This window comes from Molothrus aeneus, chromosome 9, assembly GCF_037042795.1.
Source record: "Molothrus aeneus isolate 106 chromosome 9, BPBGC_Maene_1.0, whole genome shotgun sequence".
Lineage (NCBI taxonomy): Eukaryota > Metazoa > Chordata > Aves > Passeriformes > Icteridae > Molothrus > Molothrus aeneus.
Window position 1 is genome coordinate 30,728,794 of NC_089654.1, and position 12,219 is coordinate 30,741,012.

The following is a 12,219-nucleotide window of genomic DNA, read 5'->3' on the forward strand; positions in this document are numbered from 1 at the left end:
AGGGACAGTTCTGCCCCTCGCAGGGTGTGGAGGTGAAGTGGTTCCCTCTCGGTGAAGCGCTGTGAACCTGCCAGCGGGTGAGGCTGCGAGCAGGGCTCAGCCTGGTGTCCCTCTGCCCCTCGGTTCTCAGTGCTGCACATCCTCGGTGAGGAGGACAGCCAGAAGGAGTCACTTCTCCTGGATCACCGGTTCTGCACCTCAGGAAAACTCTCAGTCTGAGGCTAGATGTCTAGGACAGAACTCACCACTCTTCGGATGCTGCTGCCAAAAGCCAAAATCTGTGGAGTTAAGAGATTTCCTGCAGTATCCGTTCCTATGCTGGTCACCCACACGCAAAGCCCACCTATGACAGGTTGGTTTCAGCGCCGCTGGGGCTGGAGCTGCTGCAGCAATGTTCCCGGAGAAGCATCGTACCTGTGCCTGGGCAGGGCTGGGAGCGGTGGGAAGTTCAGAGCTGCGGCAGGAGGGGCACTGCGAAATGGGCACTGAGGCAGGGCATGAGCCTGACTTGTGCCAGCGGCGGGACGGTGTGCGACCTCTGCTGTGGGGCCGTGGGGCAGGCTGAGCGGGCCGGAGAACACTGGGCATCCCCTTGCCCATTTCCCCTGGGAGCTGCCGAGACACTGCGGGGCACGGGCAGGAGAGCTCCAGTGTCCTGGGCTCTGGGGCTGGCCAGAGGGCTCCCCAGGGTAGGGACAGGGAGTCCTGGGCTCTGGCAGCGGCATCGGCTCCAGAGGTCGGCGCTGAGGACTCCGGGGCTCGGGGACTGACCGCAGCCCGCAGGGATGGAGGCGGGGGGAAGGAGGCAAAGGCTCTGGATTCTGATGCCGCTCTTCGGTCCCAGGGATGGGTTCGGCTGTGCCGAGGTCCTGGACAAGTCCCTGACCCAGCGACAAAGGGACGGGATCCCGGAGGACGGGTTGCTCCCGGACGCCGAGAGCGGGGATGGGGGACCCAGGCTGCGGGACGGCGGTGGAGGAACCCCCGGAACGCCCGGGGGACGGGGCTGCGGCCGGGCCGGCGGGCTCGGGGGTGCCGCCGGCCCCTCCCGGCGGGGCCGGTGCCCGCAGCGCGGGGCGGAGGGGCGGTGGGCACGGCCCCCTCGCCGCGCCGCCCCCCGCCCGCCCCCAGCGCCTCCCGCGGACGGCGGAGCGCGGCGCGGGGCCGCGGGGCCGGCGCGGGGCGGCGAGCGGCGGCGGGGCGGCCGCAGCCCCCGACGGCAGCGGCGGCGATGCGGCGAGGCGGGGCGGCGGGCGGCGAGGCGGGGCGGCGGGCAGCGCGGCGGGGGCGGCGGGGCTGAGCGCCGGGCGGCCGGGGCTCCTCGGCCCCGGGGGGGGCACCCGCCCGCCCGCCCGGCGCCGCACCCGGCTCCGCAGCCGGCACACGGATTTACGGCGCGGACCGCAGCCTCCGGAGCGGCCCGGCAGGTAAGGCACGGCCGGCGGCACCCGGGGGCCTCGCCGTGCCCGCCGCGCATCCCCCCTCATCCGCCGCGCTATCGTCTCGCCGGGCTCCGGACGCGGCACAAGTTTCCCCCGTTGCGGTCCCAGCGGGCACCGGCTCCCCGCTCCCGCCGCCCCCCGATCCCCCGGCGGATGCTGCGGCGATGGGGCTGCCCCGGCTGCGCGCCCCGCCCGCCGCTCGCCCTCCCCTCCGCTCCCTGCTGCGCCCGCAGCCCCGAGCCCCCCGGCCGGACAGCGCCGTGGCCCGGGGTCCCGCTCGGACCGGCCGCAGCGGCGAGGGGCCAGGCGGAGAGCGAGGTCGGCTGCTCGGGCTGCTGCGGGAGAAAGTTCTGTTGCTCTTGGACCAAACTTGGCTTCGGGGAACCTGACCTCGGGGTGGGAGCCCCGGGAGGGACCGGTGGGACGGGGGAGCCCCGAAGGACATGCCCGGAGCCCGCTGCTGCTCCGGGTGCGGGTGTCTCGCCCCGCGGGGCCCGTCCCGCTCCTGGGGATGCTCCCCGCTAGGCCTCGGCTGGAGGCTGAGCACCGTTTTGGAGCTCGCTTCTCCACAGGGAACGCGGACTCCCTCCAGCCGTGTGGCAGAGCTGAGTGCCGGGAGGCTCGGGATGCTCCCGTTTCCGCCTTGGGAACGCGTTCCCTTCGCAGTCGACCACAGAAAGAGAGTGTGGGAGAGGGGACATAGCCCACGGGAGAGGCAGCACAGCCGGGGACATGAGGAGGGGGTCGGGTTTCCCTGAGAGTGCTGAACACGTTCTGAGCGGGACTTTCCCCCTCCTTCCCCGGCCGCGGAGGCGCTGCCCACCGGCAGAGCCGGTATGCCCCAAGGGCCAGGGGTGCTGCTGGGGGTCCTGCCCTGCCGCTGCCACCGGGTGCGGGTTTTACCGGGGCGCTTCCCTGTGCGTGGAAGATCCCTGTTTGCAGCCTCTTCCCTCTTTTCCCTGCACGGTGGCAGGCTGTCGCCATCGACCGTGCAGACGGGCTGTGCGGCTGAGCTGTGACTTGCCGTGGGCGTGGGGTATCGATCTGTGGCTCTGCCCTGCGGAAGGGAAGGTGTGCTCAGCCCAGCGCATCGCCTGGGGAGCCTGCTCTGTGCTCCTGCTCTGGGGACCTGTCAGATCTGGGGTCCTCCCTCTGGACATGCCGCTGTCACGCTTCTCCTTGGGCAGGCGGGCAGCTGGCACGAAGATTTAGGTGTCCCGTGGTGGTTTGTGCCGGGAACCTGGCTGGCTCTAGCTGTGAGCCACCTTCACGTGGGCGCACAGCGGTGCCCAGTCCCAGCAGGATCCCCTGCACACCTCCCAAGCTTGCTGTGCCCCGCGGGTCACGCACAGCTCCTCGGTCTGCCTGGGGCCACATCCCGGCTGCGGGATGTCTGCCCTGTGGGCATGGACCGCAGGTGGCACCGGGCTTCCCTCAGCTGCCTGTTGTGTACCTAAGGGTGCCCTGGGTTTATCTGCAAGAACGGATGTGACTACGGGGGTCTGATCGCTGCGTGCAAAAATCCTCCTTCAGAAATCCCCTTCTCCTGAGCATCGCTGACATAAGGTGAAATAAGCACAGATTCTGCAATTTTAGGGCTCTCTATGGGTTTTGCCACAACCAACAGTAGACGAGACTGAATATAAACTGGGTTTTTATGCGTTTCCCTGGGTTTTTATCTGTTTCCCAATTCGAAGCTCTTGCTGTCAGAATGAAAACAGATGTTTGGCTGCCTGTTTAAACCAGAAACGCCTCTGGTTAGGATGCTAGCAGTTTTAGGATCTCCGGCCCCATCCCCTTAACCTCGGTGGCTTCAAAGGTTGTCTGAGCATAACTGTTCTTAAACTCCTCTGGTTGCTGCCAGAGAGGCATCCCCTGCTCCCTTTAAAAATAATAAAGGGATATGTACAAAAATAATAAAGGGATATGTAAAAAATAATAAAGGGAATATGTAAAAAATAATGAAGGGAATATGTACAAAAAGCTGTGCAAATGGTGGAGGAGGGTCTCAGAGCAATGCGCTGAGGGAAGTGAGCACGGCTTGGCACAGCAGCTCAGCTGGAGCTCGATCTGGCACCGAGTCCCCAGTGCTGCTTCCCTGTGTCCTGGGGCTCTGGTGCCTCGCTGTGCCCTGCAGGCACTCCAAGGAGCTCTTCAGAGGAGACGCAGAGGCGGCTCTGGGCCCTTGCTTGGAGAGGCAGCAGCAGCAGTGGGGTGAATATCCATCCCAGGAGTGCCGTGCACACACCAACCTGTGAGACAGCCCTGCTCCTTCTGTTAATTGGCTCATGGATCCAGAGAGAGAGAGAGTGCTTTCCTGTGTCTGCTTCTCTGCCTTAACAAACTGGAGCTTGCTATTTTGCCCTGGGACACCTAAAAGCACAGTCAGTGCACCGGGTTGGAGCTCCTCAGCTTGGTTTTCTTGTGGTTGTTCTGACAGCAATGCTGCCCGGGGGCGGTGCAGGAGGGTCCTGCTGCTGCTGCTGCAGGCTCGGGGTGTGCACAGGGCTACAGAGCAAGGTGGCACTTGCCCAAAAGGCCACGGCAGGGCTCTGCTGAATCCCAGCTCCTGGGGATGCTCCTTTTGCCTGGGCAGCTTGCTGCCAGTGCCCTGACAAGTAGCTTTGTGTGTAAATGGGGATTTCTTCAAAACTCCTGGGAGGAGCAGCTGACAACAAATAGCTCAGTGGCAAAAATGTGTGTGTGTGTGTGGTGTGTGAACTACAGTCTAAACGGGAGAGGGAAAACATCCAGTTACAGAACTAATGCAAATGGAGTTGGCTTTCATCTCTCCCTGCAGCATCCTTTGTGGAAGGCATTTGCATTTCCCCAAAGTCAGTTTGCTACCTATCCTTCAAGCAAATCCAGAGTTAGAGAGCAGAGGAAAGCCTGTTTACAAGGTGTGGGGTGGCTTGCCAAATCTGGAGAGAACTGAACTCAAAATATTTGATAATGAAAAGTCTTATTTTAAGGTAGCAACACTGAACACAGCAGAGGATGGCACACACAGGCTGCGGTGTGTGCTCCACTGCTGAGTGCAGGGTCGGGGGATCATTCCTGAGCTCCTGCTGCACCAGGTGACCCATCCAGAAGGCTCCTGGGGAGGAGGGGGGGCTCATAAATTCCTCTGACCGCCCCTGGCACAACTCTGAAATGCCGCCGAGATGTGGCATTCCTGCCGGGGCATCCCGGAGCTGTCCAGCATCAGCCTGTTGGGAGTGTGGGAAGGCTCCCGGGGCTCCCAGCAGAGATCCACCAGCCCTGGGGTCTTCAGTGGTGTGGGGGCTCCTGGCTCTGGCAGCTGCAAACAGCTCCAGGGTGGAGTGCTGCCATTCTGGAGGGGCCTCCAGCCCGGAAGACAGAAACAAAACAGGATTTCAGGAGCACTCCAGCAACAGCTATTAGCTATGCTAAAAGGATTACCAGCTCTGCAGGACTCATCAAGTGTTTAAAACATAACTCAAACATCAAAGGCGACTCTTAAAGGCTCACATTTTCACATCAAGTCACTGTGAAAATTTCTATCCAACTTAATTAAAACATTCACTAGGCTCGTTAAAAACATAAAGAGAAAAAACAAAGGCCTTTTTTCCTTAAGTACCAAGCCATTTGAAGAGAGGAGTTTACAGCAAAGTATGTGTATTTCTTTGTTATAGAATCACCTTTGTGCAAGTTTCCTTTCTCTAGATCACTGTGTCTGACTAAGCTCAAGCTCTCCGAAAAGGAAACAAATATGTTGGTATTGTTTTTGTTGTTTTGTTTTTTCCCTGGCTAGGGACCACAGAAGAGAGATGAAAAAGTGAGAAGAGCTTTGTAGAGAAAGTTAGATAAGAGGGTGGGGGAGTGTCAAAACCAGACCTATAATAGGAAACAAGCCACTGAAGTGCTGGTGAAAGTACCTTTTATCTTGAAGGCTCCAAGTGCTGTGCACTGCATTAATACACATAAGAGCTGAAAAGCAGTCGACAACAACTGGCACCACAACCTTTGCTGGCAGCAGAGTCACCCCAGGTGGGTCACAGCTCACTCACCATCAGTCCCTGACTGCCTCTTTGCTTTGTCTGAGCTCAGTTTTGGGCAGTCACTCGAAGAAGGACATTGAGGTGCCGGAGCAAATCCAGAGAAGGGCAACAAAGGTGGTGAAGGGTCTGGAGCACACATCTGATGAGGAGTGGCTGAGGGGCTGGGGGACTCAGGCTGGAGAAAGGGAGGCTCACTGGGGACCTTACAGCTCTCTAGGACCACCTGAAAAGAGGCTCTAAAAAGGTGGGAGTTGCCCAGTTCTTCCAGGTAATAAGATAGGGCAAGAGGAAATGGTCTCAAGGTTCACCAGGAGAGATTTGGGATGGATATTTCTATTTTTCATAGAAAGGATTGTCAAGAACTGGAACATGCTGCCCAGGGAAGTAGTTGAGTCACCATCCCTGGAGGGATTTAAATGATGTGCCACTTAGGGATGTCATTCAGTGGTGAATTTGGAAGTGCTAGGTTAGTGGTTGGACTCTACAACCTTAGCAGCTTTTTCCAGTCTAAATGATTCTATGATTCTGTGTTTTGGCTGAGGTGGGATGGGATCAGCCCCATCCCAAGCCCCTTCCCATGTGTGCTTGGTCCTGGTCAGCACCACCATCATCTTCCAAGGGCTGTGATTTAATTATCCTTGCCTGTGATGTGTCCTGTCTCAGGGACACTGGGTCATCCCCAGGCTTCAGCATGTGTTCACCCTGACCACTCTCATCCTGCTCAGAGGCCCCAGTTGTTTCCAGTGCCCTGGGGAGATGTAAAACAGGTAGTCAGACTCACTCTGCACAAGGAATTACGCCACTGCAATTATGGGTGCATTAAACACAGTATTTAAGCTTAGTGAATGATTTTTTGACATTCATAGAGGCCTTGAACATTGTAGGATTTCATCCCATTATGTTAATTTTCTTGGTTTTGATTAATATTGAATCAGCAGCCCCAAAAAAGGAATAAATACGTCCTCTCCTTCCTCTTGTTCACATATGAGTTTAATTTCTTCCTCTCCACAGTGTCCTGCCTGGTGCTTGGAAGGGCAGTGCTGAGAAATGCCACGAGGAGAGAGCTGCTCCTGCTGCATCTTCCCAAGGGGATTTGCAACCTCTCTTCCTTCTTTCCTTCTCACTTGACCATTTTCTCAAGGCAGAATGTAGGACCTGACCAAAGAGCCTCCTGTAGGGCCTGAGCAAAGAGCCTCCTGTGGGGTCTGAGCAAAGAGCCTCCTGTAGGGTCTGAGCAAAGAGCCTCCCTCCTGTAGGACCAGAGCAAAGAGCCTCCTGTAGGGCCTGAGCAAAGAGCCTCTGTCCTGTAGGACCAGAGCAAAGAGTCTCCTGTAGGAGCTGAGCAAAGAGCCTCCCTCCTGTAGGACCAGAGCAAAGAGCCTCTGTCCTGTAGGGCCTGAGCAAAGAGCCTCCTGTAGGGCCTGAGCAAAGAGCCTCCTGTAGGACCAGAGCAAAGAGCCTTCCCTCCTGTAGGGTCTGAGCAAAGAGCCTCTGTCCTGTAGGACCAGAGCTAAGAGTCTCCTGTAGGAGCTGAGCAAAGAGCCCCTGTAGGGCCTGAGCAAAGAGCCTCCCTCCTGTAGGACCAGAGCAAAGAGCCTCCCTCCTGTAGGACCAGAGCTAAGAGTCTCCTGTAGGAGCTGAGCAAAGAGCCTCCTGTAGGGCCTGAGCAAAGAGCCTCCTGTAGGACCAGAGCAAAGAGCCTTCCCTCCTGTAGGGTCTGAGCAAAGAGCCTCCTGTAGGGCCTGAGCAAAGAGCCTCCTGTAGGACCAGAGCAAAGAGCCTTCCCTCCTGTAGGGCCTGAGCAAAGAGCCTCTGTCCTGTAGGACCAGAGCTAAGAGTCTCCTGTAGGACCAGAGCAAAGAGCCCCTGTAGGGCCTGAGCAAAGAGCCCCTGTAGGGCCTGAGCAAAGAGCCTCCTGTAGGACCAGAGCAAAGAGCCTCTGTCCTGTAGGACCAGAGCAAAGAGCCTCCTGTAGGGCCTGAGCAAAGATCCTCCCTCCTGTAGGGCCTGAGCAAAGAGCCTCCCTCCTGTAGGGCCTGAGCAAAGAGCCTCCTGTAGGACCAGAGCAAAGAGCCTCCTGTAGGGTCTGAGCAAAGAGCCCCTGTAGGGTCTGAGCAAAGAGCCTCCCTCCTGTAGGGCCTGAGCAAAGAGCCCCTGTAGGGCCTGAGCAAAGAGCCTCTGTCCTGTAGGACCAGAGCAAAGAGCCTCCTGCCCCTGCCACCCTCTGGGCTGGGCCAGCTGTGTCCCCATGGCAGGGACAGCGAGGTGCTGTCACACAGGGCTGGTGCCATGGGAAGGTGTGTGAGCACAGCCTTTATAACCATGTACTCTGTGCATGCTAGGGATGTGAAATGTGGGAATTAGGAAGTAGACAAGGTTTTTCCATCAAGCATTTATAGCACCTTCCTCACCATGTGTCTAGACATAGCTATAAATGAGGGAGAGGGCTATTACCTGGGAATAAAACTACTGAAACCAGCCCTGGAGAGCTTGATGCTGTATTTCCAAGGAACTAGGAGATTCCTGATGATGAATGTAACAATATCAAAGGCTATAAACTCACCACAGCTGGGTACTGAGTCAGGGGACACACTTAAAATGTACCTGCCACTTGCAGCTTAGACTCAGCATTAACTGCGGTCTCTTGCCAGCCCTTGGCCATTCCAGGGGCTGCCACTTGCTCACAGATCAGGGTTCAGCCCTGCTGACTCCACCAGCTCCGGTGGCATCATAAAACAGTCCAGTGGTCACCACGATCTGATTTCTTATTGCAGTGTGGACCAGTGGTGGTGTGGAGGAGAGTAGAGGTCATCAGTGGAGCCCGGGCTGTGCAGCTCACTGGGAAACTGCCTTCACACCTGAAAACTTGAGGCAGGAGCTCTGCTGAGTGCCTGGCAGTGCTTGTGTGGGTGGGAAATGCCTGGGAACTCATCCCAGAATGCCCAGTCTCCATCCCAGTCCTTTTGATAATGGTGGGAGAAGTTATACTGCAGAGATCTAATTTTTTTGGATGCAAATTCTGTTCTCTGATCATTGCTTCTGCCACGTCCAGCACAGCAGGGTCTAAGTCTGCCTAAGGCTTTGCCACACTGTGATAGCATCAGCAAAAGTAGTAAAGAAGAGAATGGACTCCCAAAAGTAGTAAAGAAGAGAATGGAAAAATACTGTGAAGCAAACTCCTGACACACTCCTGACAGTGTCCACAGCAAAAGCCCAGGGAATGATTTTGTTCAGCTGAGAGTAACGTACCTACCCTTGTCTGAGTGACTGAGTGGAGTGGCAGGGGATGTCTCTTCTGATCCTTTGGTTGAAATAGAGGATGAAAAAGGGAAGTGAAAGGGTCACACTGGTGGCTGGGACATTTTGGGACCTGCTGGCCCGTAGCCCACCTGCCTTCTCAGAGAGGAGGGGTGAGAAACAGCAGCATGGCAAGTGGTTGGGGCAGGATGCAGGCGGTGGGGGATTTGGGTCAGCACCTTTGTGGCTGCAGGAGATGCTCCCCAAGCTGGGTTTCCTCCTCCAGATTAGCTTTCCTCTGCAGATGTGCACTGTGTCCAGGCCTTGTAAAACCCGTGCAGAGTTTTCTTGTGTTGCACATTCAGGATTAGGAGGCACTTGGGTAACATGGTCCTCTGAGTACCTAAGACCTATTAAAAATAGCTCTCATTTGACTCCACAAACAGTGCCATTGGGAATGCAACAATGCTTCTGGGATGTGAGTAAATATTGGCCTTGAATAAAGTCATGGATAATGGGAGATAAGTTATCAACAGCTGTTTAACTTAATATACTTCCATGCAAGATAACACTGAGCTTTTGCAAGAGGTTAATAACCAGATGCAGAATCCATCACTGCAAAATCCATCACAGGCACCTGGCAAAGTGCATCCATAATTTTTGCACTGGAGTGTTATTACAGCTGAAGGAGTGTGGTAGCAAGGAAATGTGCCAGTAGGCCTGGCTCCAGTGGCACCCCAGGTGATGTTGTTGTGGCTCTGTGCAGTGATTGAGGGACAAGAGTGCTTTTCTGTGGATCCAGCTCCTCCAGACTGAAGGGGCTAGGATGGCATCATTATAGAGCTGTATTAACAAAGCTTTGCTGCTGCTAATCTGGCTTGAATGCCTGTGCTGGGCAGTGCCTGTACTGCACATCCAAGCACAGTGACCATGGAGCAAAGAGTCAAGGAGCACAGGGAGGCATTAATACAGATATTTAGAAGGTGGTGGTAAAACATGAAGTGTGCATCAGTTGTGGATCACAGGATCACCACAAAAAGGAATGCAGCTGATGCTAATCAAGATTTTAACCCAGACTTATGGGTCTGCATCACCTTAGGTGGCTACTGCTGTCTGGTATGGCTGTTCCAGCCTGATGCTGACCTGTAATTCCATGGAACTGTAATTCCAAGAACAGGCTGGGAAAGGCCAGAAGCACTCAGGGAGATTGGAAAGACTCTGCAAGCAAGCAGTGCTTGGCTCTGCAGCCACCAGGCTTCTCTGCAGAAGGACTCCTTCCCAGGCCTGTCCCAAAATGTGGAGCTGGGGCAGAGGAGATATCTCAGCCACCTGCCTGTTGCCAGAATGTAGGCCTACCCTGGCTGTTTTAATTCCATTCCTCTCACTTGATCCTGGCCATGGATGCTGTAGGCTTTCAGCATTGAGCTTCACAAGTCAGAGCCCAGGGAAGGGCTGGGGTGGGAGAATGGACCCTGCCTGCTCTCCTCTGCCTGCTGCACCCGCAGGGCTCCCCAGTGCTGTCCCTGATGATCAGGACACGAGGGCACCGTGTCAGTGCCTGGCTGGGACAGGCCTGGCATGGCTCTGAGGACACACATCAGCCTGACTGAGCCCTCAGTGGAGGCTCCTGGCAGTGCTGGGCTGGCTTTCCATGCCCCTGGCTGCCAGCCCCTGCTTTTTCCAGCAGACCACACTGCTGCTCAGCAGAGCTGGCTGCAGATGCTAGGACAGCAGCTGCAGTCCTATTGATCCCTGTGGGGATGATAAGCCCAAATGGAGACCCTTGGGAAATCAGCACAGAATACAAAAATCTGGCTGCAAAGCAGAGTCTGAGACTGTGACAGCTCTGCAGACAAACCCATGTGAGAGTCCAGCTGTGCAGAGCATCCACAGAGAGCTTGCTTTGAATCTGGATTTGGTGCTTGCGATAAGGACCAAAATCTTTGTTGGTTTGCACGAGCCCATCACACCTTTTCCTTCTCCCAGAGGAAGCATCTGGAAGCAGATCCAGGTCCTTGCATCCATGGAGACAACAAATCCTCAGCTTCCCTGGGTTCCTCAAGTGGGTTCCTCAGGTTGTGAGGCTGGAGTGAACAAACAGATGAGCACATTGGAAGCATCCAGACTTCTCATAGTCTCAGGGCTAGAAGGGTCAGAGAAACACTCTGGCCTCCCAAAAGAAAGAAGTCCCTCTATGTGCCACTGCTGCTCTGGCTGTTGCACAAGCAGATGGGTGTAGCCATGATATTTTCTGAAAAATCCTTTCCTTAGGATTTTTTCTCCTGGGAAGCTGAGAAGCCTCAGGAACAAAATGTAAACAGTGACTATTTGCTGCTGTGGAATGCAACAGGTGGATCTGTGATTGGTCTCATGTTGGATGTTTGTAATTAATGGCCAATCACAGTCCGGCTGTCCAGGCTGTCTTGGTCAGTCACAAGCTTTTGTTATCATTCTTTCTTTTTCTATTCTTAGCTAGCCTTCTTATGAAATCCTCCCTTCTATTCTTTCAGTATAGTTTTAATATAATATATATAATAAAATAATAAATCAAGTCTTCAGAAACATGGAGTCAACATTCTCGTCTCTTCCCTCATCCTGAGACCCCTGTGAACGTGGTCACAGATGGGGACATGTGTGTTTTCAGGCCATGCCACACTCCTGGTGTTCACTCCCTGCTGGAGCAGCTGGGAGCAGGGGCTGAGTGTGCTGGAGGCCCTCTGGCCTTGCTCACTGCCCAGGTGTTACAGCCCCCGGGAGCTGCTTTTGGGCCAGCACCTTTGAAAGGCTCAGAGCATCACCTGCTTAGGCAAGCACATCTCTGGAGTCTTTAGTAGCTGCAGTTAAGAAGAAAGCTGTGTTACTAATCCTCATATGTAGCTGCTTTTTTCCAGCTCAGGCATTCCAGCTGAACTTTTCCCCCTGTGCTGTTTGCAAACCAGGCAGAGTGTGAGCGTGCCCTCACCCTTCCCACACACAGACACAGCAAGGCAGCAAGCAAATGGCAGGTCCCTGCTGGTCCTCAGCAATTAGCAAAGAGCTCCAGCTGCCACTGCTGCTGCCCTGGGATGACTTTTCTGTTTCCCATGGGCTCATTGCTGCAGCAGCAGCAGAGCCAGGCCATGCGGGTTCACTTCTTTATAGCCGCACCTCTCCCTCGCCTGTCACTCACACGGCGAGGTCCAGTTGTAGTCTGAAATGAACTTTATTATTAAAGTTCCTGAGTTATTAAAGGTAGGACAGCCTGGGCTGACCCTTGTGGTCGTGTATGCCTGCATTTAAAAAGCAAAGGAAATTCCTGTAGACATGTCAGCAGCACCTCGCGCTGAGGCTGGTCAAGTTCTGTGTCTGAGCAAGTGCTCCCTGCTGTGGATTGTAACCTTGTGATTCTCTTCTAGAGCTGGGTTTTAAGCTCCTGCTGAAGTTTGCCTCTGTGAGCAAGGTCCTGGCTGGCAACAGCTTCCCTGTTTTTTTCCAGGAGAACCTGCTGCATGGTGGCTCTGTGAGCAGCACCTCCCCTT

The 12,219-nt window shown here is 55.5% G+C and overlaps 1 protein-coding gene across 2 annotated transcripts in view; it reads left to right on the plus strand.

The window, feature by feature from the left end:
• Positions 1 to 333: 333 nt before the first annotated feature.
• The window catches only part of TMEM121 (transmembrane protein 121), a 41,407-nt gene continuing 29,521 nt past the window's right edge, over positions 334 to 12,219 (plus strand). Inside the window, exon 1 of one of the 2 annotated variants that reach the window (XM_066555966.1) lies at positions 334 to 352. The gene's annotated coding sequence lies outside the window, so the exon portion shown is untranslated. Of the gene's footprint in view, positions 353 to 1,317; positions 1,428 to 12,219 lie in introns of those variants that run through there. The other variant, XM_066555964.1, reaches the window with a different exon arrangement.